This window comes from Macaca thibetana, chromosome 7 (assembly GCF_024542745.1).
Source record: "Macaca thibetana thibetana isolate TM-01 chromosome 7, ASM2454274v1, whole genome shotgun sequence".
NCBI classification, from domain to species: domain Eukaryota; kingdom Metazoa; phylum Chordata; class Mammalia; order Primates; family Cercopithecidae; genus Macaca; species Macaca thibetana.
Genome location: NC_065584.1, coordinates 19741267 through 19768160, shown reverse-complemented (window position 1 = coordinate 19768160; position 26894 = coordinate 19741267).

Genomic DNA, 26894 nt, shown 5'->3' with positions numbered 1-26894 from the left:
TCAGCCTGACCAATGGTGGGGTCCTTCACTGCTTCTTTAGCAGCATAACACAGTGGCTAGGAGAAGTTCTGGGTCCAAACCCACTTCTATTCCCTACAAGCCTTGTGACCTCATGCTGATTAGTGTCAACTCTCTAAGCCTTAGCTTCCTCATCCTTACAATGAGGTTAAGAATAGTACCCACTTCATAGAGGATTAAATAAAATACTATTTATAAGTAGCAATGTTGGAACAAGAGTGACTCAGGATTTATAACCAAAATTCAATGCTTCACGTTAAAATCGATTCAGTGGGAGAAATTTTTGCTTTGCACTTGGTAGAAGTCCTGTCTGGCTGTATGGCTGTATGGCTCACAACTTAAGGGCCTCAGATAATAAAAAGTCCTCCAGTCACACCTCAAATGCAGCCTCAACTCAGAAATGTAAAGGACCAGTTCCAGCAAATAATCACATATGACTTGACTTCAAATCTTCTCCCTTCCCCAAGCCAGGATCCATTCCATAGGGAATCTGATTTTTCTAGAAGATCCTCTTGGGCAGAGCCCTTTCAAAATGACCCCAGACACAACATTCCAGCCACAATACACACTTCTAACTCAATGTTAATACACTCTGACCTGTTTCCCCACTTCCTCCTCCCTCACTACTCTCCTTCCCACTCTTCCTTTTCAGGCCCAATCTTAATGTGCCCTCAAAATGCCAGCACACAGCACCCTCCAAGTAGTCTCACTGAAGTCCCTCATTGGAGGAGAGGAGGGGAAGGAATTTGGCAGTGGCTCTTCACAAAGAAATCCTTTTCACAAATCCATTCTTTCTATTATTTTATATCCTCTTTGTGGCTTTTCATGCCTTGTAACCCCTGTTCCTTTGAAAATCTTCCATTTGTTCTGGGATCTCCTTTAGGATTTCATATCTACAGTATTCTGGTACTGCTGTTGAAATTTTCAGTTTACCTCCTATCACATGTGCACAGAGTAATTAGCACATGTCTGGCATACAGTAAGCTTCTAATAAATCCCAGAGTTATAAATATTATTAAAATAATATTAGTAAATCCATGAGTACTTAGTTTAAAAAGACTATTTTTAAATAGTATTAATAAATCCAGAGTAATGATGCCAATACTAACTGACAGTACATAGAAAGCATAATAATGTCAGGCCAGGCGCGGTGGCTCACGCCTGTAATCCCAACACTTTGGGAGGCCAAGGCAGGCGGATCATGAGGTCAGGAGATCAAGACCATCCTGGCTAACACAGTGAAACCCTATCTCTACTAAAAATGCAAAAAAGTAGCCGGGTGTGGCGGTGGGCGCCTGTAGTCCCGGCTACTTGGGAGGCTGAGGCAGGAGAATGGCGTGAACCCGTGAGGCGGAGCCTGCAGTGAGCCTGGGTGACAGAGCGAGACTCCGTCTCAAAAAAAAAAAAAAAAAAAAAAAGAAAGCATAATAATGTCAAGTTTTAAACACTAATCAGGGTATGTCTTCTCCTTGCTTAAATTCCTCCAATGGCTTCCCACTGCACTTAGAATGAAAATCTCCTCCCCTTCATTCTCACCCTGGCCCCTGCCCACTTCTCCTACCACTCACTTTTTCCTGTATTTCCTTTAACGTCATTGGGCTTTTTATACTGTTATTTCTCCAACACCTCAAGCTCTTTCCCATCTCCGGGTCTTTGCCCTCCCTGCTCCCACTCGCTTAAACACTCCTCCCTGATCTCTGCTCTCACTTAGATCCCAGCCCAGAGAGGTCCAACCTGACCACCCAACTGGAATATATTTTGATGCCTCACCCCAATCCCAGGTACACACAACCTCATTCTTATGAAACATTCTCTTCATAGCATGTATCACAATCTGAAACATTTTCTCAATTTTTCTGTTTGCTAGTGTTATGGACTGAATGGTTATGTCTCCTTCAAATTTATATGTTGAAGCCCTAACCACCAGTATGATGGTATTCTGAGGTACAGCCTTTGGGAGGTAATTAAGGTTCTATGAGCTCATGATGGTGGGGCCCTTATAATGGGATTAGTGTCCTTATAAAGAGTAGAGGAAGAAAGGCAAGAGCTTTCTCTCTCTCCACCTGCCATGTGAGACCATAGCAAGCAGGTAGCTGTCTACAATCTACAAGCCTGAAAAAGAGACCTCACCAGGAGCTAAATCTGCTGGTGCCTTGATGGAATTCCCAGGCTCCAGAATTTTGAGAAATAAATGTCTGGTTTTTAAGCCACCCAGTCTTTGGTATTTTATTATAACAGCCTGAGCTGACGTAAGCAGATCGTTATCTGTCTCTTTTTCTCCCTCAAACAATGAGTGCATCCTCTATAATATCTGTCTGAAGAAAAGCTCCTTCTCAAGTATGTAGTAATCTCCGAAGCATATTAGATATGATAAGATGATAATTATAACTATTAACATATACTGAGTACTTACATGAGAGGCATAATGATCCCATTTAACACAGCCCTACCAATAAAATATTATTATGCCCATTTTCTCCTGAGAAAACTAAAGCACAAAAAAAGGTTAAGTAAACTAGGCCAAGGTCATATAGTCAGTAAGTTGTGGCATCAGAATTTGAACATAGACTGTCTTGCCTCAGAACCTGGACTCATAACCACCAGGTAGCCTACCATCTTGTATTTCTAACACTCTCTGAGCAGAGCAGAGGTTCTGCCAGTGGAAAGCCCATTGTCTCTAATTACCCAGGCATAATCACCTCTTGCCACTCTACCCTCTCCCTGCCTTTACAAATTTGCTGTAAAGCTACAGATTTAAGACTGAATTTTTACATAAATGCACAGAGTAGTCATAAATCTATAAATTTAAGACTCTAAATTTTTACCATTCAAATTCCTTTTAGCTTAATCATCATTTTATGATGTTTCTCTGAAATATCTCTATCAACATCTGCTTGGCACTGGCTTAAATGCTAGACTACAAAATCTGCTAATTGCTTACTTGTGGAATCATTCACACATGTGTTGCTCACCCATGGGATATGACTTCTATACCAAGTCGACATGAACTTCTATTGCTTTCTTTGTCCTTTCTTTTCTCTTATTATATTTTTCTTTTTCTTTTCTTTTTTTTTTTTTTTTTTTTAGAGACATGAAGGGGAGACAGGGGCAGAACTACAGGAGGTGGGCTCCAAAACATTTATTTCTGAGCTTTATAAAAATAATAATAAATAGCACTTATTAAGGACTTCTTGAAGAGATACAGTATAGTGTAGTGGTTAAAATTATGTGCTCTGGAGACAGACATACTTTGAACACTCACTTGAGACCTTGAGCTTGTTACTTCTCCTCTCAGTGCCTCGGCTTCCTTATCTGCAAAATAAAGATACATTCATACTAGAATATTTGAATATTAAATGAGTATAAATATATACACATATATACTGTTTAGAACAGTGCTGGCATAAAAATATTATATAAATGTGATGGCTCTGCCAGGCTAGGGCAAGAGATTGCAAAAAAGGGGATGCCAGAAGAGGGGGTGTCAAAATAATTGCACTGAGAGAGGGGTTCAATTAACCTCTGGACTAGTACAAAGTGTATGAAACATAATCCTAAGAAAATGCATTTATAGCCAGGCATGGTGTAGTCCCAGCTACTCAGGAGGCTGAGGCAGGAGAATCGCTTGAACCTGGGAGGCAGGGGTTGCAGTGAGCCGAGATTGCACAACTGCACTCCAGCCTAGGTGACACAGTGAGACGCTGTGAAAAAAAAATGCATTTATAGATAAAAATATTTGCCTAGTTGAAATGAAACGTCACAGTGCAGGTCACAGAGAAAGGGAAGTACAGCATTTTCATTTTGAGGTGGTACAATATTCCTATTGTCTCCCATTTACAATCATGGATTCTAAGTGTCCATAGGTTATTGCTATTAAGCATATAGCTGATACAGGAATTACGCTCTACCACGGCTGACACAAGGTCCCAGCCTTTGCTTGAACAACCGGGCTATGTGGTAGGGTGAATAATGGGCCCTCCTAAAGTGCATGTCCTAATCTCCAGAACCTGTGAATGCTGCTCATATGGCAAAAGGCACTTTGTAAACGCAATTAAATTAAGAATTTTAGAGACAGAGAATAGCCTGGATTACACATGTGAGCCTAAATGGAATTACAAGTGTATTAGTCTGTTTCACGCTGATATAAGGACATACCCGAGACTGGGTAATTTATAAAGGAAAGAGGTTTAATTAACTCACAGTTCCACAGGGCTGGGGAGGACTCAGGAAACAATCATGATGGAAAGGGAAGCAAACATATCCTTCTTCACATGGTGGCAAGAGAGTTCCCAGTGAAAGAGGAAGCTCCTTATAAAACCATCAGATCTCATGAGAACTCACTATCATGAGAACAGGATGGGGGAAACCATCTCAATGATTCAATTATCTCCACCTAGTCCCTCCCATGACACGTGGAGATTATGGGAACTACAATTCAAGATGAGATTTGGGTGGGGACACAGCCAAAGCATATAGACAAGTGTTCTCACAACAGGGAGGGAGAGGGAGATTTAACTACAGAAATAAGAGACATGATGATGGAAGCAACAAGCTGGTGTGATGAGAGAATGGGGTCACAAGGCAAGGAGTGCAGGCTCCAGAAGTTAGCAAGGGCAAGGAAACTAGAGCCTCCAGAAGGTATGATCCCTATCGACGTCTTGAATTTAGTACAGTGAGACCAATTTTAAACTTCTAGCCTCCAGGACTTCAGGAGAATAAATCTGCACCTAATCACTAAGTTTGTGGTAATGCATTACTGCAGCAAGAGGAAATTCATACACACCAAAACTCCGTTGTGATTACTGTTGACACAGTGGTCCTCCAACTTTGCACCTTAGAAATGCTTATGCCTCAAAACCTAGATATTCAATAGCTAAATTTGAATCATGAATAAAGTTATTATAGGAAAAAAATATAGTAGCTATCAGTTTTTGAGAACATATTACCACTATGCTTTTCCATGTATTGTTTCATTAAATTTAATCCTCACAACAATTCTCTTATGATAGTTGAGCAGACAGGTTTAAAGAGGCTGAATAATTTGCCCAAAGTCATAAAGCTAACTAAGTAGCCAAACAGGGGTTCAGTCCCAATTTGAGTCCAAAAATAATGGCACTGAATTTAACATATAAAAATATATAAAATTTGAGTTTTCTCCCAGTGGTTTTTCTTCTATTTGGAAGGGTCTACTATCATTTGTTTGCCAGCATAGGCTAGTAGCCATAGAAATGAATGAGAAAGAACAAACAATATTATCAGAAAAATTCAAAATTGTCAATGCCTATGATCAAACCCCTTCTTTAAAAACACTCAGGATTTGGATTTGTAATTCTGATGTTACATTGTTTTGTAGAACATACCATTTAGTTATATTCATATTTCTAAGGGTAGTAAACTTGAAAGAATTAAATATAGAGTGTCTTTTGAGGTTGCCTCTTATATATGTGTCTGTTATTATCAGATGCCAGGCCATGATAAGCATTTAATTTTCACAACTATCCTGTGATACTGGTAATTTTTATTTTTGCATTTTACAAATAAAAAAATTAAGGCTTAGAATGTTTTAAATAATTTGCTTAAGGTCACCCAGTTTATGAGCATCAGAGACAGGGCTGGAACTAACGGCAGTCCGATTTCAAAAACTATGCTTTTCTGCACCCCACTGAAAGAAGGATGCCCAAACTTTAACCCCCCACCCCCACCAAAGCATCATGCAGAATATTCCATTCCATCCATGCACAACCTTTATGACCCCTTTTGAAGTAACATAACCTATTTTATGGAGAGCATGGAGAAAGGCTCTCCATAAAGAGGCAAAAGGAGAGAACCATTTGATTAAATTTTGTGGTGGTGTGCAAAGAACACGGTATCTTCTAGATATGAGATACCCTGCGATAAAATGTTGTCCAATTGTATTGAACCCAAGTGTGTTTACATGTGACCTCAACTCCCTTCCTTGGATCTGTCCTCTGGGGTCACAGAGAACAAGTGTACTCTTCTTTCATCCAACAAGCCTTTTATGTCTTCCCAAGTTTATGTTTGTTTCTGAGCTAAACGTATTCCTGTTCTTCAGTCGCCCTTGATGTGACAAGGTTTGTTTTAGGATATGCCAAAATCAGAGATGTCTCCCCAACTGATTTTAGTTGTGTCATCTCGGCAAGACGAAAGCCTCAGGACATGGAGAGAGTGAGAAGGAGACAGGTCAGAGATCTTGTTTTTGGCTTTATTTTTCCTTTAGTTATACTATTCAAGATAGTGCAATGTAATATTTAGCTCTCCCAGCCCCTGCTTCCAGCCCTTGGCCAAAGGATTGAAGGGGAGTCATGGCCTCCTAAACTGACACTGATCACTTACACATAGGGGATGACACAGAGGGGTGTCACACCCCACAGCCAATTTAGTGGGCATGACCAGGAAACAGATTCAATGTAAGGAGGAGTACCTTTTATTTCCTCCGCTGGGGCAGAAACGTTTCTACGTCATTTAAGTCATTAACATTTATGTCTAGTGTTCCGAATGCTAAGTATGTGGGAGTTATTTATATCCTAATGCTCAAGGTCGTGGCCGAGGTCTGATTGCAAAAATTCAAAAAATTGCAACTTCAGGCATAAAGGGTTAAGGGGCAGATCTTCACAAACTCCACAGAAGCCAGCAAGCACAGTACCCAGGCAAACAAGTGCTACTTAGCATGGGACTGCCATAACCTTCCTGCAGGAAAAGGCACACAAACCTCATCATGAGTCCCCTAAGCACACAGACAATGGTCATACTCAGTTAAACAATCTGTTCCCATGAAAAAGGAAAGATCATTCATTTTTATTGAGCCTCAGTAGGGCCTTCAGGCCTCCCAAAGGAATCTGATCTATGACCCACTGTAGCCATTTCTGTCTTCACCATCTTGGTTCTCCTCTAGTTAATTCCACTTAGAATGGCCTGATCACAAAAGCAATAAAGTCAATATATTTATTATAAAACAATAAATGACTAATGGCACACCCTTTCCTAGGAAAGATAGCACAAGAGAAAGTCATCCCCCTCAAACACAGTCCCGTAAAACATATTTGTACTAAAAGAAAAGGGAGAAAAGGCCATTCTATGGCTCTGTATTTTACCGCAAAATAGCCTAGTTAAACACATCTGGGCCTAGGATGAAGAGTAACACTCTTCAAGTCAGTCACAAGGGTCTTGACGAGAAATTCAGGACTTCTGAGAATATGCCTTGGGTTCCTGGTGGATTTTGGTGCACTTACCCCTTCCGACCACATGAAGGCGCTCTGTGCTCCGGTGGAGCAAGTAGAGTCAAGAAAGCAGGGTTCAGAGTGAGCCTCTGCTTATTTTCAGTCTGGGATTTGGCACAAACTCTTTACCCTTCTGAGCTTTGATGACCTCATCTGTGGAAGGGTTATTATTATTCCTCAGGATAATAGTTACCTCCTGGGGCTGTTGTGAGAATAATGAGGTAACCACTAGGACGCACAGCATAGCTTGTGAAACAGGACCAAGGAGCTGCTTCCGCTCTCTGTCTCCCACGAGCCCTTCCAGTTCATTCCACAGGGCTGGCTTTTTCTTGTCCCTGGATCCGATTAGAGCAAGTTTTATAACTCTTCTGGATACTTTCAAGTAATCAAAGAAGGCTTGATTCGGAAATTCCTATCTTCTATCCAATGAAATAAATAAAACTTTCCGTTTTTCCGTTCTCACTCACAACCTCTCCATGTTCACCGCTGGCCCAAGCAGGCTGGCTGCCTGCCCAGGAGAAAGTGGTGTTTGACCTTTCTTTCTCCACCTTGCACATTCGTCCTTTCTCCTCAAACTTGTTAATCGTGGCTTCTTACCCTTCAGGATCAGAAAGTACGGAGACGAGAGAAGAAAAGGGGTCTCCGCTCAGGATGATGAGGCATGCGCCCTCAGGTTCTCTCCCTGGCTTCTCCTTGAGTCTCTGAGACGTGCTCCCTTGCCCCGTCGCTGGGCCTTTTTTTTTTTTTTTTTTTTTTTCTCCTGTAGTTTCACTGACTTGGGCAAATATTTCTCTTCTGCCTGATACTTTGGGATCCTTCTTCACCTCTGTAAACCTGAAACCCCGCCCCCTCCAAGGAGGCTGCCATCTTGCTCAGGATCTAAGATGTCCAGCACTGGCTCAGACATGGCCTCCATCTTCTCCATGGGACCCACTTGCTTTGCCTGGAGAAACGCTGGGAGTGTAGCCCATCCCAGGGCAGCAACATCTCTTCTTCACTCCATTATCTTAGCAACCACACAGCCTCTTTCACTCTGGATTTCTGGAGCTGAGTCAAGGGCTGGTCTGTGGAGCCCACCACACAGCCAGACACACATGCTAGGTTCTCTGGGTAGTTTCCTCACACCCCTCAACATGGACCTGAGGTGAAAGAACCCACCCTTCAACTTACTGGAGAGATTTGCCATACAACTCCCACCCTTTTGTCCATCTTTCTAACCCACTAGAGGCTGGAGGTCAGTGCTCGCGTGTGGGGCAATATCCAGTTTGGGCTCAGCTCTTTTTGCAAGTCTCATTTGTGGTTGTGCACCTCACTTTGGACTGTAGGCTCTGTTAACTTGAGTGCACAGCTGAAACTGTGAAATTATAAAATAATAAATGACTAATGCCCTTTCCTACAAAAGATAGCACAACAGAAAGACATCCCCCTCACACAAAGTCCCCTAAACATACTTTAGGGAACTGGAAGAGCTTCGCGTTAATATCTCTTTATCATAATAGTAGCCATGATAATAGTGGCAGCGAGTGTTTGTCATTGAGACGCATCGGGCACTGTACTGAGTGGTTTATGGGCATTTTCTTATTGAATCCTCACTGCAATCCTGTGAGGAAACTCTGATGTTTGCATTTAACACAGGAGGAAACTGAGGCTCAGGGAAGGTCTTGACTAGGCTTCGGTCACAGACTTCACAAGGGGCAATAGTAGGATTAAAAAGTAGGTCAGTCTGATTCTAGGGCCAGTGTCAGAATCTCTGTCCACACGCCAGAATGCTTGTGCAACCATCAAATCAGTCATTTATTTGATAGGCTATGAAAAAGCCTTTTGTAAAACTATAAAGTATTCTTCAATTATTTATATTGTTATTGTAGTTATAAAAAAACAATGATTTTTATTATTCCATTCTATTGGTATGGCTTTAGGCTGCTTATATAAGATACATTAAACACGCTAAAAGGATTTAAATTGAGGCTGGGGATTGGGAGGTGACAGAGTAAGTGTTACAGTGGTCATTAAAATGTTTTAAACATTAAGGTACCTAAAAATAGAATATTTAACTGTATTAAGATCACCAAATTAAATTGGCTGTTTTCCCAAGCGTGATCCCTAGTAATTGCTGCTTGATTGAATAGGGAACCAAACGGACAGAATTGTAGACAACGCAATGATGTTCAAGCCCTCCCGCTACCCGCCACCACCCTCATTAGGTACAAGTAGCTTTACCAATTGCTCAGAAAACAGAACATCCATGCTTTGCTTTAGAGTCATACAAACATCAGGAATTTTTGCATATGTTTCCCCACCACTTAAAAGGATTTAAAAAGAAATTTTTCCATAAGAACATAACATTGATGAAACCAGTCATATTATTAACAAGTAACATGTAATGAAATGTTACTCTGTGCCAGACACTGGGTTGAGTACTCCACAAGAATGACTTATTTTATTTTATTTATTTACTGTTTTGAGATGGAGTCTCACTCCATTGCCCAGGCTGGAGTGCAGTGGCACGATCTCAGCTCACTGCAACCTCCGCCTCCCAGGTTCAAGCAATTCACTTGTCTCAACCTCCTGAGTAGCTGGGACTACAGTTGCCTGCCACCATGCCCAGCTAATTTTTGTATTTTTAGTAGAGACAGGGTTTCACCTTGTTGGTCAGGCTAGTGTCAAACTCCTGACCTCAGGTGATCCACCCACCTTGGCCTCCCAAAGTGCTGGGATTACAGGTGTGAGCCACCACGCCCAGCCTATAATAACTTATTTTAACAACTTTTTTTTTTTTTTTTTTTTTTTGAGACAGAGTCTGACTCTGTCGCCCAGATTGGAGTGCAGTGGCACTATCTGGGCTCACTGAAGACTTCATCTCCCAGGTTCAAGCAATTTGCCTGTCTCAGCCTTCCCAATAGCTGGGACTATAGGCACATGCCACCATGCCTGGCTAATTTTTGTATCTTCAGGAGAGACAGGGTTTCACCATGTTGACCAGGCTAGTCTCGAACTCCTGACCTCAAGTGATCCGCCTTCCTAGGCCTCCCAAAATGCTGGGATTGCAGGCACAAGCCACTGCACCCGGCCTCTCAACAACACTTTGAAATAACAACACTAAGTTTTCTGATTTACAGAGGGGGCTTAGAACAGTCACTGTGGTAGGAAGAATAATTCCCCCCAAAGATGTCCAAGTCCTAATCCCTGGAACCTATAAATATGTCTCTTACATGGCAAAAAGACTTTGCAGATGTGATTATATTTAGCCTCTTGACATGGGAATATTATACTGTATTATACAGGTGGGCCCAATGTTAATCATAAGGATCCTTAAAAGATAGAAGAGGGAGGACGAGAGACAAAGATGGAAGAAGGTCAGAGTCAAATTCAGAGAGAGACTTGAAGGCATTACACTGCTGGCTCTGAAGATAGAGAAAGGGACCATGAGCCAAGAAATGCAGGTGGCCTCAAAAAACTGGAAAAGGCAAGGAAACAAGATTCTCCGTTAGAACCTCCATAAGGAATACATCTCTTCTGACACCTTGATTTCAGCCCAGTAGAACACCTAGAACTATAAGACACTAAACTTCTTGATGTTTTAAGTCACTATATGTGTATAATTTGTTACAGTTGCAATAGGAAACTAACAGTCACTTTGCATTAGTAAATGGTGGAGGTTGGATTTGAACACTGGTGTGTCTGACTCCAAATTGCATCCCGCGTTTACCAGAGTTTTGGGTTGAATTGTGCCACCATTAAGGATTGACCCCTTAATCCCCAATATCTGTAAATGTGATCTTATTTGGAAATAGAGTCTTCACAGATTATCAAGATAAGATGAGGTACATCCTAATCCAATGTGATTGGTGCCATTATAAAAGGGGGAAATTTGGACACAGACTGGCACAACGAGAAGACATTGTGATGAGACACAGGGAGAAGGTGGCCATCTACAGCCAGGGAATGCCTGAGGCTCCCAGAAAGTTAGGAAAGATGTCTGATTATATCCTCAGCCTTCAGAGGGAGCACGGCCCCGCCAACTCCTTGATTTCAAATTTCTGGCCTCCAGAACAGACACAATAAAATTCAGTTGTTTTAAGTTACCCAGTTGGTGGTGGTTTGTTGCAAAAGCCCTAGCAAAGTAATATACCCATCCGGTGAAGTAGCCTTATAGCTGCTTGAGTCTACAATCTTGGATGGACACTCTCCACATCTAACATTAAGATGTCTTAGTTCGTTTTTGCTACTGTAACAAAATACCTGAGACTGAGTAATTTATAAGTAATAGAAATGTATTTCTCACAGTCCTCAAGGCTGGGAAGTCCAAGATCAAGAAGTTGCAATTTAGTGTCTGTTGAGGGCCTGGTCTCTGCCTCCAAGATGGCACCTTGAACACTGTGTCCTCACATGGCAAACAGATGGAAGGGCAAAAAGGGCCTGTGCTACTTCCCTCCAGCCCTTTTATAAGGCACCAAACCATTCATGAGGGATTTCATTTAATCACATCCCAAAAGCTTAATACCACCACAATGGGTGTTAATTTTCAATATGAGTTTATAAAGAGATGCCGTCATTCAAACCATAGCAGGAGGCTTTTAGTAATAAATTAAAAATTATATTCTCTTACATCCATGTGAGTTTTTATTTTATAGAACACTTTTCCCAAATATTAACTTATCTTATTCATACCACAATCAGGTAAACAAGCCAAGGATCATCTCTCTAGAGTGGTCCCGTGGTATGGTAGTCCTGTGATATATATATAGTGGTTTCACACACTGGTCTTAGACTGTCTAGGTCCAAATTCTGCCCCCATCAGTGACTCAGGAAAGTTGCCAACCTTCTACATTCTTCAGTTTCTTCATCTGTGTAATAAGAGTAATAATAATAATAGTACCTACCTCATAATTTAATCTACCTAATAATTGAGAGAGTTACATTAGATAGCATTGGCTAGGTACGGTGGTTCATGCCTGTAATCCCAGCACTTCAGGAGGCCGAGGCGGGCGGATCACGAGGTCAGAAGTTCGAGACCAGCCTGACCAACATGGTGAAACCCTGTCTCTACTAAAAATACAAAAATTAGCCAGGCGTGGTGAAGCACACCTGTAATCCCAGCTACTTGGGAGGCTGAGGCAGGAGAATCACTTGAACCAAGGAGGCGGAGATTGCAGTGAGCCAAGATCAAGCCAACGCACTCCAGCCTGGGTGACAGAGCAAGACTCTGTCCCAAAAAAAAACAAAAAACAAAAATTGGTAGCACGTGTGAAGTGCTTAGCCTAGTCCATTGTATGCCTGCGGAAGACCCTATTTTATAGATAGAAAAACTGAAGTTCAGAGAAGTTAAGTGATTTGCCCAAGGACATATGACTACTAAGCACAACCAGGACTAAAACCCAAGTCTTCTAAATCTCAGGACAGCACTCTTCACTATAATATCTTGTCTCTCCCTTTCCTTTCATGATCATGATTCTTTCGTGTTCTGGGTTTAAATCAAACTGAACCTTTTTGTCCTTTAAGCAATTATAAATGTAATTCCTCTTGCCATGCCCACCCCAGTCATTCAGTAAAGATTACAGTTTCTATAAACCACAAAGTCTTCTTGTCCAAATTCTTTTATGAGAACTTTTATCCCAAGAAGTAACTCATCTTACTGCCTAACAGCAAAGCAGTTCTGTCAAGATAATGCTTTCCCTAAATAAAACACCAAGGACATTTAAAGATAGAAGACACAGCAGCCCCCACCAGCAGCCACCAAACTGCTGACTCCCCCAAGTCTACTGTGTTTTGTTCCTGGGTTATCTTTGCTTAGTGAGACAGACCCTAATAGCTTACAGTGTTTGCAACTAAATAAACTGAGTGCCCTGTAGATTGCAAAGCTGCCTTGGGACCTCACTTCCGCCTCATTATATTTGTTGCATTTATCCAACCATCTCGAAAAGTGGTTCTCCTTAAAATTATGGGATGCAGAATAAAAAACCCATCAGGATTTAATGACCATATTTCAGTGTCTTATTCCTTAAAGGAACTTGGCTTTTTCAGCATTTTTGCAACCATTCGAACTAGGAGGAGATTGAAAAGGCAGAGCAAGTTTTGTTTTTTTAAAAAAACGACCACAAACTATCCATCAATGTTAAAATATTGATAGGGAGAATGGAGAAGTGATGGGGAGCAATGAGTGAGGAGGTTTGGAGAATATTAAAAAAGACAATCTCTCAGTCTAATAAAATACAATTAACTGAATTTCGTGAAGGCTTCTATAAAAAATACACAAAGAATCAATATTAGGCATAAAACCCAAAAGTGGGTTGTTATCTCTAAACCAGAAAAAGCATTTCATTAGTCTGAAGGATTTTATACTCCCATTGGGAAAATTGCTTTTTCTTCACACCCCTCTTTGCTCACTACAGAAACTCAGTTGAAAAGGCAATCATCAAAGTCACTTAGCAAATGTCAAAAGGTGCTGCCTCTTTCTAAATATATTTGCTTCTTGGTGGAAAATTCAGGCCCTAGAAACCCTGGCACCTTTCCTCCACGTTGGCTCACACTTTTCCATCATTGTGCTGTGTTTACTCTTTACGGTTTTTTGTTGTTGTTTGTCTATTTCTGTTGTTGTTGGAAACAGGAAGCCCATTTTATAAGGTTGTGGACAACAGCTTTTCCCTTTAACATTTCAGTGTTCTTTCACAGTCACTGCACCAGTGAGAGCACCCGTTGTCCAGGTTATAAACAAGCATCACACTCCAAACCCACTCATGGCAGCAAGAAAGGCCTTTTCCAGGCAAATAGCATGAGGTATAGTCTTCTCACATTTTATCCTTGGACACGCCTGTTGCTTAATTTACACTCTGCGCACTAACAATGGTGGTTTCGATTATGATCTTGCCAACCACAGATTGACAAGGCATGCCCCCTCCTTCCTCAACTCGCTAAAACACAAGTTGAGAAGATACTCGGTGTACAAAGGCTCCGGGAGCAGAATTTGAAGATCAGGCACAAACAGTCCAAACAGGAGCTTATAGAAGCATCTGAAAACCTCGAGTCATAAATGACTGAACTGGAAACAGCATGATACAAGACTACTGTCTGGGTACCAAACCAGGCTTCTAGTAAACAGTAGCCACAGTAAAATGGCAATTTACTGGACCTCTGATGTGCACTTGATATATGCTTTACCACTCTACCTCTGGATTCTCTTTTTACTGACTAGCTATGTAAGCTGGGGCAGATTGCCTCTTTTTTGAAAATAGGGTTGTGAAATTCACATGTGATATATCTGAACATGCTTTATTAACCAAGTACTTTAAAAAGGAAAGAATTACCTTGCCAAATCTAGGAGGGTAACTTGTGCTGCTGGTTGACCAGTCTGTATGTATATTCAGTTATCTAACTAATAAATTAACCAGATTGACTGTCTACAATTTCTAATTTACTCTGTCTTGGCTATGTGGACGTGTCCTAAACATGACAGATGGTGACAACAGTAGACAGCTGCGGTGGGGACCTGGTTCCCCCGTGAACATGGCTGGCTTCAGTCTTCTTTGAATAATCCTTAAACTTGGAAAGTCAACACTTGCTTTCCAGTCCAAACTTTTTGGCTGTTTGTAGATCACCCAGCTATTTTCAAAAGAATTTTCCATAATCAATAGGATAGATATCTCAACTTAAAAGGACTTGTGAAGAAAGAATTTACTTTTTACTAAGGTGTGCACTTCATATATGAGTCATGATACATTCCACTAGAGTGCAACCTCCGTCAAAGTCTTGTTCTGCCTTCCCAACAACTCACACATGACGTGCACTCTGTAAAAATGTAATTATTTAACATATTGCACCCATGAAATATCAAAAATTGGGAGTTGTCATTAATATTAAATTATAGAAGAAGAAACTGCCCACTGCCTATAACTGAGTGAAAATCATGATAGAAGAATAATTAGTAGGAACACAGCCGTGTGGCTGATGATTTCGACTAGAGCCATTTAATAAGTAAACATTCCCTGCCCTTTGAAGAATGTAGTTTTAGTTTAGCCAGGCAAAAGCTGAGATAGGCCAAGAAAAGGTTATGGTAGGCAACAAAGGACTTTTAGCTATATGTCAAACCTGTTTAAATCACATACGATTTAAGTAATGACAGTAAGAATTATAGTAAGAATGACAGTATGATACTGTACACAATAGTATTCAGAATTCTATATTAGTTTTATATACACCTATATATAGAGAGATATATATTCTATAGTTTAGAATTCTTTAATAATAGATTTGTATCCATAAAATCTTTTGAGTTCCAATCTCCATTCAGTATAATAAATCCTCTTTTCTGTGCCGGAGAATGCCGGATATTTTAACCGTAGTCATGCTGCCATCTAGTGGACATCTCTTAGACCTGAGGGTCTTCTGTCTTCTGGAAATCGTCAGGAAAGAATTCGAAGTTTGAAGGTTCATGTCTGACATCTATTTTTCTGTAAGAGACTAATTTTTTGAATACCTCTATAGATTTATCTTAGCTTAGATCAGAGTATTTTTCACACTATCCCTCCCGTCTTAGTAGATATTTTCAAATGTGTCAGTCACACTCAGTGAGCTGGAAGAGAATTTGTTTTTCTGCTTTTGTCTAAAAATGAGAAGAGTGTGACAAGAGAAAATGTGTCCCCCTGGAAAGAAGTGCCATCAGATGGGCAACAACCTGCCTCCCTTTTTTAGATCCATGGTGTTTATCTTTGAGGGACGAGGCCTCAAACAAACACACTGACAGGTCACTTCCTTTTATTTTTTTCTTTTTGTTGTTTTCCTGAGACAATTATGAACACCGCTATGTGACAAACACACTCCTATTTGGACAGGGACATTTTACTTTACTCCTTCACCAGCAATTGCGACAGAGGAAATGAAGGACAAAGCAAAGAATCTGGCTTCTTTCTCAGCTGTGAGGCCTGAATGAGTCATTTCTTCTCTCTGACCTCGGTTTCTCCCTCTGCTCAATGAATAGTGGCATTAGGCAATCCTTAAAGCACGTCCTTGCCCAAAAGCACATTAAGATATATTGTATGTAATCACCCTATGAACAAAGCAAGTACTGTGCCCGGATTGCAAACAAAATACGATTGCAAGATTTCCCTCATTTTACCCTCCTCTGTTGGTATCAGGTCCTTAGTGCTATCTGAAAAGTCTTGGAGAGAAGGGTTGCCTCTCCCTACTCAGTGGGGAGCTGACACATGGGATTCATAATTCTGAGCCCTTCATTTACTGGAGGGCATGGATCTTAATTTTGGGGTGCACATTGGAATCACCTGGAGAGCTTTTACAATACTGACGTTTGGGATCCACCCAGATTTAATTGGTAGGAGGTGCTTCTGGGACTTTGAAGTAGTCTGAAAGCTCTCCAAGTGATTGCAATTTGCAGTAAAGCTTGAGGCCCACTGGTCTAGAGAAAATAAAACGCAGAGGCATTGGATAGTGAAATAAACCTTTCCAGGGAAGAGCAGGAGAGCAAGGCACCTGCACCACATTGCTCATCCTCATATGACCCACTTCTGGCTTCCTTTAACCCTTTTGCTCCCACTGGTAAATTTCAAACACTGTTACTTGGTTTCTTAATCTATCTGCATGTGCTCCAATAATTCTTTTTTTTTTTTTTTTTTTTTTTTGCTAAAGGAGGAAAAATAGAAACTAAAGAGAATATTAAATTCTCCTTGCTAAAGGCTTTTTAAGTGCCATATATATTTTAAAGAGAAAAGGGAATTTAGAGATCATCTATTCCAAGTCCTTGATTTGACAGGCAAACACATAAACCAGGAAAGATCAATAGCTGGATATAGGCTATAATGTGCTCCGTATAACCAGGACTCCTTGCTACCACTTCTATGTACATCATATCATTAACTCTTCACTATAGTCTTACAAGATGGTCATTTTACAACCATGTGGAGATTTTGTGAGATTAAGCCAACATTGGTAACTTGAAACCTGAACCTGAACCTAGGCCCTTCCAGCTCCTCTGTACATGCAAAGTCCTGCTCCCACAGGTCATGGATGGCCAGGTGAGACCAGAAGACTACAAGCTTACAAAATAGCTATCATTTTTTGAGAACGTACTAGATACCAGGCTTGAGCTAAGCACTTCGTATGCATTATCTCATTTAACCCAAACAATAATACTCATAGGATTAATTAACCTATCTACTTTTACACACAGGCAATCTGCAGCCCAGAGAAGTAATTTGCCCAAGATCAGAGAGCTAACAAGAAACAGAGCCGAGGGCCTGTTCAGCCTTCAAAGCCCATGGAGGAATTTTCCCTTATATTACATGACTCATTTCTAACACGGCCAAGCCCGTAAGGAGTATCAGTAACACAAAAGTTTGGTGAAGTTTTCTTCCTCGTTTTGCAGTGCAAGCATGCCCGAATACTTCATCTGGGTGATTTATATTAGTGGGAAGTGCTTAAAACCAGATTACACTTTTCACTTTGCCTATCTCTAAAATGCATTTAATAGGCCACAGGTAAACTGTGATACTTATTAAAATGTACTTTTAGTGCATTCTAAATAGCTGTGATAGCTTCACTGTGAATTTTAAATTTGCACTGCATTTCTTTTTACTCTGGAAATACAATTTATATGATTCCTCCCTAATATATTTCTTACCTGATTTGTATTTCATGGCTCAGTCTCTGCAGCTGATACATACTAATGATGATATATACTATAGTGGACTAGGGAAAGGATAGTGTCGATCCCCTCCAAAGAGAATGTGGGGTGTGATAAGATTAATTCACTTCTACAGAGCCTTTTAAGACTCAGGAAAACACTGTACTAGTGTTTTGTTGTTTGCCATTTCAGAAACTTACACGAACATAGAATATGTCGTATACAACTAGTGTCCTAGTACTTCTATGTAAACCAAGTTGCTTTATTAAATTACACTTTCAATGCCCTAAATGAAAATCCTATTGAACGGGTTAGATATCCCAAGCCATTGCATAAAATCACACACTTACCTCTTACCATTTTGTCTGCTAAAATGAGATTACAGTGTCTCTGATAAAGGAAGAGATGAAAAGTTGCCATAAAATGGCAACTGGAGAGGAATAAAGGCAAAGGAACAATCTGGATTATTTGCTTTGTTGAGAGTGGAGGACAGCTATGGTTGGATATAAATCTATTAGCCTCAGGCATGTGTGTTTTACCAAGAGTTAATGGAGCTTGCAGAATGCGTAACCGGCATCACCATGCCCTTTATGATCTAAATAAGATTGGCTCTAACTCCCATTTCATCTCAACCCCCCACCACAAGATAAGATATCTGTGTATGCATGCCTTTCTGCCACCTCTGATTTAGAATCCTGCTTCTGTGAAATTCACTCTACTTCTGTATTATCTCCTCATCCATTCCCTGTTCTGCACTGCAACCACCCTCCTAAGGAGCAGCTCAGGTCTCTCCATCTACACAAACCATTCTCTGTCTCTCTGTTTCTGTCTCTGTCTCTTTCTGTGTGTCTCCCTCTCTCACGCGCACATATACATATTCACCACATGTACACACACATGCTTAAATTCACGCACATGCATGCACACATATGGGCACACATACACATGCACATCACTTACAGAAGCTGTGCATTTGGGTGAGCAATGTACTTGACTGAGAATTTCAGAGAACTGCAAGAGGTGGAAGAGTTACATGACTAAAATGCAGCCCCTTCAAACTGACCATTTATCATCTCCGGGCACATTCCTTAGCCCTCCTTTCCACTAACAGGAGCACTTCACTGGCCTCTGGCCACCGCACTAGCTCCTCTCTCTTTTCTCCTTGTTCCTAAGCCTCAATATCTAATGCACAACAATTTTGAAATTCCTTTGGTTGTCTTAACTCCTGCAAGCCCTCAGTGCTCCCCGTCACATCCCCAAATGACTTGTCAAGATACTTTCCTAAAATAGTTTCCATCTTGAGAATAATTCTGATAGCAGATGTGAAAATAATACATTATTCTACCACCTACAAAACTCTTTCTTCCCTACCTACTTTTTTGCAACTAGATATCTAGTAGCCAGGACAATCAACAAATGCTATACTCTGATTTGATAAAGCTCAGTAACAAAAATAATCATTAAATAATTAAAAAAACAATCCATCTTTATGAGCATCTCCCTAATCTAAATACTTTGCTGGCCTGAGCTGTGTTGAACACACACAGGGCATACCTGTATATTGTTTGGCTTGGAACCCAAACCATCTAGAGGCCCCATCAATTCTGTGGCTCTCAACTGTACTCAGGGACAGCCGATGATCCACCAACCACAAGATTTGAAGCCTAGAAGACAGACAGAGGTTCAATAATCCAAGAAGACTGTTGACAGGAGGTGCCAAGAGCATGAGTCCGTGTCAAAACAGGGGCCTGCCGAAGACTGTCCTTGGCGGGAACTGGAGAAAGCCATGCCAAGTGGTGGGGACTGCAAGATAATTCAGCAGAAGTGGCATGGAGGGAACAGCTGGAGTGTCACTTTCAAACCTTCATCTCTCACACCAATACCCAAATTGAATAGGGCAGGAAGAAAATAGAACAAAGGCATCAGCAGATGCAAGCCCAAAGAGCTAAATGTCATCTTTGCTGTTGCAAAAAGAGAAGAGAGGAAGGAGGGGATGGATTTCCTGGATCCATAATCTTAAACATGGGGCCAATTCTGGGTCAAAAACACTCAAGGTGATGCACAAAAAAAGCCTGCTGCCTCCGTCACCAGCGTCTTCTGCTTTGGTCTTTCCTTGCTTTCCTTGACCAGGTCATTCTCTCTCGCCTCTGCCCACTCTCCTGTCATCCCACATTTGCCCATAAATACACACACTCACACACTCATGGAAGACCAGTCCTGTAACTTTTACCTCCATATGAAAGCCAGGAGGCTTCCTACACCTCTCAGGCATAGTTGTGCTTTTACCCTGTGAGAGGAAAAATGCCATATTGGCAGAGACTTCAAGATTTCATCCCTCCTGCCCAGGGAATAGGGTAAAGGGGTGTGCGGGTTTATGATGTGCCCACGTTTTTCTCAGTAAATGTTCCTGTTCATTCTGAAAATCATTCTGTGACTCTGCCGGCTTCCTTTTTCAGTACAAAGGGAGAAGCTTAGCCAAGGATTATGAGCAATTTGGGAGGTATCATTTCCCTGCCAAGTTGCCAAGTCATGAAGGAAATTCAACTTGTCTAGTGACAAGGCGTTTGCAAAGAGTGATGGCTTGGGAGATCTCTGAAAGCAGTGGCTGGAAACTGCAGAGGGAAATGAAATGCACATTCCTGGAGGAAATCTTCAGAGCTCTCCTGCTGCTCTAGCATCCACTCATAGAAAGCCTGGTGCAAGGTCTGAGAAGTAGACATTCTCAGGCCTCATCCTGGTCACCTCATGGGCAGCATTAGATGCCCCAAGAAGCTCTTCCCCTCAATTCCTTCTCCCTTGTCTCTCTCCTACCATCTGTCTCCTCTCCCTGACCTCTAAACACCAGAACATCCCAGGGCTCAATCCTTGGGGCTCTCTTCTACATCAAATCTCATTCATACTTCCAAGAACCATCCATAGGCTGATAGCACTCAAATTTGTAACACCAAACAGACCCCTCACCTTAATCTCAAATTAGGATATCCAACTGCCTACTCAGCATATTATTTGGATGTCTGATAGGCATCTTAGACTTCACATGTCCCAAACAGAACCCTTGGTCTCTGCCCAAAGCATGCTCCTCCTTGCTCTTGTTCATCTCAGTAGATGGAAAAGCCATTTTTCCAACTGCTCAGGCTAAAATCTTAGAGTCATCCTTGAACTTAGCTCTTTCTCATATACCTTATATCTGGACCATCCGCAAAGCCTGCTGGTTCTACCATCTAAATTGTGTCTAGAATCCAACCCAACCACTTTTTACCACCTCATTCATCACTACCATTTCGGTACCAACCACCATGTCTTGGCAACTGGATCACTGCAGTCACCTCCCAGCTGGCCTCCAAGTGTCCATACCTTCTGCAGTGTGCTGCGCACAACAGCCACATCTTCTGTGAGTCAAATCAAGCCATTTCCCTGTTCAAACCTTCCAAGGATTTCTTATCTTACTCAGCATAAATTGCTATACGATCTGGCCCTTGCCATTTATCATTTTCTTTTTTTTTTTTTAATTCTTAGCACTTAGTCATACCTGCCATATTATGTAGCGGTTGTATAGTCCAGAACAGGAGTCAGCACACTGCAGCCCCTAGGCTCACCACCTGTGTTATAAACAAGATTCTATTGGAAGGCATGCATGCCCCTTCACAAAGACTGTCTCCCTGGCCAAACTTCAGTTTCTTCTGAGCCCACTTCTCAACCAGGGCTTGACCTTAGCCTGCCTTCCTGCCCTCAGCCCCCAGAGCCCAGTTTTAGTAAGAATCCTGCTAAGTCAGTTCAGCAAAAATCCTCCCATCCTTAATACCTGATCAAATTCCTCACCCTTCACCCTTCACCCTTGATATCTAAGTCCTAAGAATTCTGCTGTTAGGTTCGTTTGGCAAGAATCCTTCTTCCCCTGATGTCTAATCAAGTTTCTCTTAGCAATTTTCCATCCCCTAACCCCCTCATTGTGCTATGTTTGGAACTGAGCAATTCTATACTGAAGTCCCTCTTACTTACTACAGTAGCTTGAATAAAATCTGTCTTGCCATTTTTAACAAGCATGCATTGCAAGATTTTTCTCTTGCACCACTCATTGCAGATTATCTCTGGCTGCATTAGGGCTATAATGGCAGAGTTGAGTAGTTGCAACACATTGTATGGCCAGTAAAGTCTAAAATATTTACTGTCCGGTATTTACAGAAAAAGTTGGCCAATTGATCCCCGTTCTCAAATGTAAATTCCATGAAAACAGGGACTTCAAAAATGTTCAATAAATGTTTGTTAAACAAACAATAAATGAATATGAGATAAAAGTACAAAACAGTGACTGGATTTCTAACAGAAGTGTTAGAATTTGACATCCAAGTGAATGTCCTGCAAAAGACAAGGATTGTAATAATAATAAGGTAATGGGATGGTTTTCGTTGAAAATGGATTAAACACTTTTGATGCTGCAAATGATTTCTGCCTTCGAAGGGAGGAGGTTTGAATTTATTTGCAGGGAAGACCATATTTTGGTTTAGGAAAACTACCCCACATAAGCAGTTTCCACATGTTACCACTGGGGAAGAGCTGTGTGGAGGAACTGGAATGCTGACGTTCCAGACTGTTTCAGTAAATAATGCGCATCGGGGGTTTCTTTCAGCAGAGCTATGGGCTCTAAGTTAAGGAGAGGAAAAAAATAAGAACAAAACCACCCACAAACTCTCGCTTCTCTCTGAGTGCTAAGGGAAGTGTGTTCTGAGCCTAAGGAAGGAAGGTGCCTGGGGTCTTCCCAGTGCTGGAGGAGGAGCTGTCCTTCACTTGTGGTGTCTAGTCTAGAGGTAGGCAGGGAAGTGGACCTAAGAGAGACTGTATGAGATAGTCCTAAGCTTGGGAGTTTGTATATAGTGACTAGTGGAGGCTTTAAGTTGTTCTCTGTGGTTTTGGGGTCTGTAAAGTGCTACCAGGAATTAGAGGACAAACTTGGTCCAAGCTAGAGATGAAAGGGCAAAGGGGAGAAAGAAGCTCATGCTCACCCCAAAGCCAGAATGGGGGTACTGGAGAGGGACATGAGCACAGGGCAGCCTTGCTCCTGGAGAGGCACCCCTAAGGCCCACCAGGAAGTGGGGCAGCAGTGTGGGCATGTCACAGGCAGGCTGGAGAACAATGGAGAGAACCAGTCTTGAGCACAGTTGAGAGACAGCCCTTCAGACAACTCTTAGAATTACTCTGGGGACTGGAATTCTACAGTCAAGACAGTGTAGAGCTTACAATATGGATACTTAGAAACGTGATCTTATTTTGGATCATATCCTACTGAGACTATGACATTTAGCTTACAATAAAGCTGGCAATTTAAAGAACATTATTTTAATGACCACGATTAAGTGTTCATTTATCCATTCAATTAATAAATATTGATTGAGTGCCTGCCACACACCCATTATTGGACTGGGGATGGAGATCTAGTGTGGAGCCCAAGAGACATGGCTGTGTTCTTGGGAGCATATCGTCTAGTACAGGAGGCAGACAGTAAACCAGAGTTACACAAATATTTATGCGTGTGTGATAAATGTTGCAAAAGAGAAACACAGTGTGGGAGGCACATGGGTGGATGGATGGATGAATGAACAGGCTTTCCAACTTTCCTGTAATCCTAAGTTCTTCCAAATGGTTATTGTTTCAGGGACATGTCTCATCCTAGCTGCTTGGCTGGGTAACTCCATCGTACACTCTTGATGAATCTCCTTCCCTTAGTCAGATCTTGCCTCTTCCACACCATCGCTATGCCTCATACCTGCAGTAAGGAAGGAGCTGTCACTTCTCAGCCTCATTCACCAGACTGATGACTCCAAGGTAACTTTCTAAAAATGGGGAGGTGACCAGCCTCCCAGCAGCCTTCCATGAGGGCACCGTTCTGTGGGCTCCTGGATTGTTTATAGACATACCTGATACGGTTTGGATGTTTGCCACCTCCAAATCTCATGTTGAACTGTGATCCCCAGTGTTGGAGATGGGCCTAGTGGGAGGTGTTAAGGGTCATGGCTTGGTGCCACCCTGATGGTAATGAGTGAGTTCTTGCTCTGAGTTCATGTGAAACATGTTATTTAAAAGACCCTGGCATCTCTCCCCACCCCCTCTTGCTCTACCTCTTGCCATGTGACATGCTGGCTCCCCCATCACCTTTGACTATGATTAGGAGCTTCCTGAGGTCTCACCAGGAACAAATGCCAGCACAATACTTTCTATAAGTCCTGCAGAACTGTGAGTCAACTAAACCTTTTTTTCTGTATAAATTACCCAACCTCAGGTACTTCTTTGTAGCAGCATAAGAATGGCATAATACAATACCCAAAGAGGCTGATTCTCCAGTGGTTTCACTCATTGTTATAAAAATAAAATGGTCTTACTTTCCCCAGTAACTTTCCTGCAGCAAAGAGTCTGCTCTGCAAACACCTCCCTACTGGAAGAAAGGGGATTTTAGTAATATCTCAACCCAGTTCCATCACTTCTTGGTCACTTTCAATTATTAAAACAGTGTAATTCCAGTTCTTAAAGACTTGTCTTCATTGTAGCTTTGCAAACTCATGTTTGATTCAAATCCCTCCCCACAGGCAGACGAGACTTGGGACAGAGGGACTTGGCTCACTCTCTCTTTCTCTTTCTGGTTCCCACTGCTGTGGTGCTGGGGCAGAAGGATAGAGAGAGTTGGCCTGGATGCCAATTCCTGAGCTGCCTCTGGTCAATCTGCCAGCTCCATTTTGTTGGTTGCCTCTATGTGTTTGTTTACCCCTGCCTGGACACCAGTCCACTTTATGTGTAAGGGGCCCTTGGGAACACATTTGTGGATTCTCAGAGGGAGGAGGGTCTGCAGAGCCCCCTTGCTGCACAGTACCCCTAACATAAACCCTGCTGGGTTTGTGCTTTCCCTACCTCCTCAGCACCCCCAGAGACCTCAGGGACCCCTCTCCCAGGAGGCATCCTCACCAGCTGAACAGATCTTTTGGGGAGACCTATACGACAGAGAGCTCTACCTCCTGGGCATCCACTAGAACCACAGGATGCTCACAGGTCCCAACCACGCCTGCGTGCAATGTGAGCAGCTTCTCCAGGGCCGTGTCTGGGCTCCATCTTCTCTCTCCAGTCCCTGCCTCTACACTCCAGAAGCTTCGATGCTTGGGTGAGGAGACAACAGGTGACCACTAGTTCCCAAGTGAGGGTAGCTGGGAATAGTTCAGGCACCCTCTGTGGATCTGGAGCCTCCCACCCTTATTTTGAGGAAGAGAGAAAAGGAACAGTCACTCTATTCAACAATCAACAATACCTTCCCCATTAGAGGCTACTTTTCTCTCCATGAGGGAGATCAGCCATCTTTTCACCTGGAGAGAATTGGAGCAACAGGGATAGGGCCAGTTCTCTAACTGGTGTCTCTCATAAAAACACGCCTAAATGGGACAGGTCCAACTGCTGACACTTCTTTGAACTCAGGACATGGGGTGCTTAGCACCTTTGGGTCTCAGCTGTGGGGCTTTGCAGGCAATTCTAGGGGCAAATAGCCCTACTTCACACATTACCCCAGACTGTTACACTATTCTTTTGTTGTTTTTGTTGTTTAGAAGGAGTTTTCCAGGCTGGAGTGCAATGGCATGATCTCTGCTTACTGAAACCTCTGCCTCCCGGGTTCAAACAATTCTCCTGCCTCAGCCTCCCAAGTAGCTGGGATTACAGGTGCATGCCACCATGCCTGGCTAATTTTTGTATTTTAGTAGGGACGAGGTTTCACCATGCTGGCCAGGCAAGTCTCAAACTCCTGACCTCAGGTGATCTGCCCTCCTTGGCCTCCCAAAGTGTTGGGATTACAGGCGTAAGCCACCGTGCCTGGCTTTGTTACACTGTTCTTAACAGCTTAAGACCAAACCGGATAGGAGTATTAAAATTCAAAAACATTGCACTGAAAATCTGGGTAAAGCCAACAGGAGGCCCCTGTGTGTCTCTGGTTGGAGCTCTCAAAGGTCCATGACATTTCACTGGGTAATAAAAGAGGACAACTCAGGTCTGTCATTTTCACCACATTTTCACTGTGACAAAATGAAAGTGCCCCCTCCTCCAGTTCTTTTTTTTTTTTTTTTTTCCCAGATGTAGTCTTGCTCTGTTGCCAGGCTGGAGTGCAGGGGCGCGATCTCGGCTCACTGCAACTTCTGCCTCTTGGGTTCAAGCGATTCTCCTGCCTCAGCCTCCCAAGTAGCTGGGACTACAGGCGCCCGCCACCATGCCTGGTTAATTTTTGTATTTTTAGTAGAAACGGGGTTTCACCATGTTGGCCAGGATGGTCTCGATCTCTTGACTTCATGATCCGCCTGCCTCAGGCTCCCAAAGTGCTAGGATTACAGGCGTGAGCCACCGCACCTGGCCCCCTCCCCCGGCCCCCTCCCCCAATTCTTATGCTGAAGCCCTAACTCCCAGTGTGATGGTATTTGGAAGCAGGGCCTTTAAGAGGCGATTAGGACTAGCTGAGGCCATGTGGGTAGGACCTCATGGTGGGATTAGTGCCCTTATAAGAAGAGACACCAGAGAGCTTGCTCTCTGTTCAGCTGGTGAGGATGCAGTGAGAAGGCAGTTGTCTACAAGCCAGCAAGACAGCCCACATCAGACACATGAGCTGGCCGTGCCTCAGTAGAGGACTTTCCAGTCTCCAGTGCTGTAAGAAGTAAACGTCTCTTGTTTAAGCCACCTGTGTATGGCATTTTGTTATAGCAGCCAAAATGGACTAAGACACTAGCAGATCAGGAAATGAATGTCATCTTGGGCTGCACTGGCAGAGGTGCCAGATATGAGGGTCTTGTCTCCCTGCCTTTTGTACCAGTAGCACTGTACATCTGACATCCCAGAGCAGGCCAGGCACTGGAGAATCTGAGGTGGATCTGTGCCCATCAACCCTTGAGTGACTGTTGGTTTAGGGAAGGAGGTGGATCTGGAAACAAATCCTCACACCACAGGGGGAATGAGCAGCAACAGAGCAAGCAGCTCTCTTCAGAGAACCG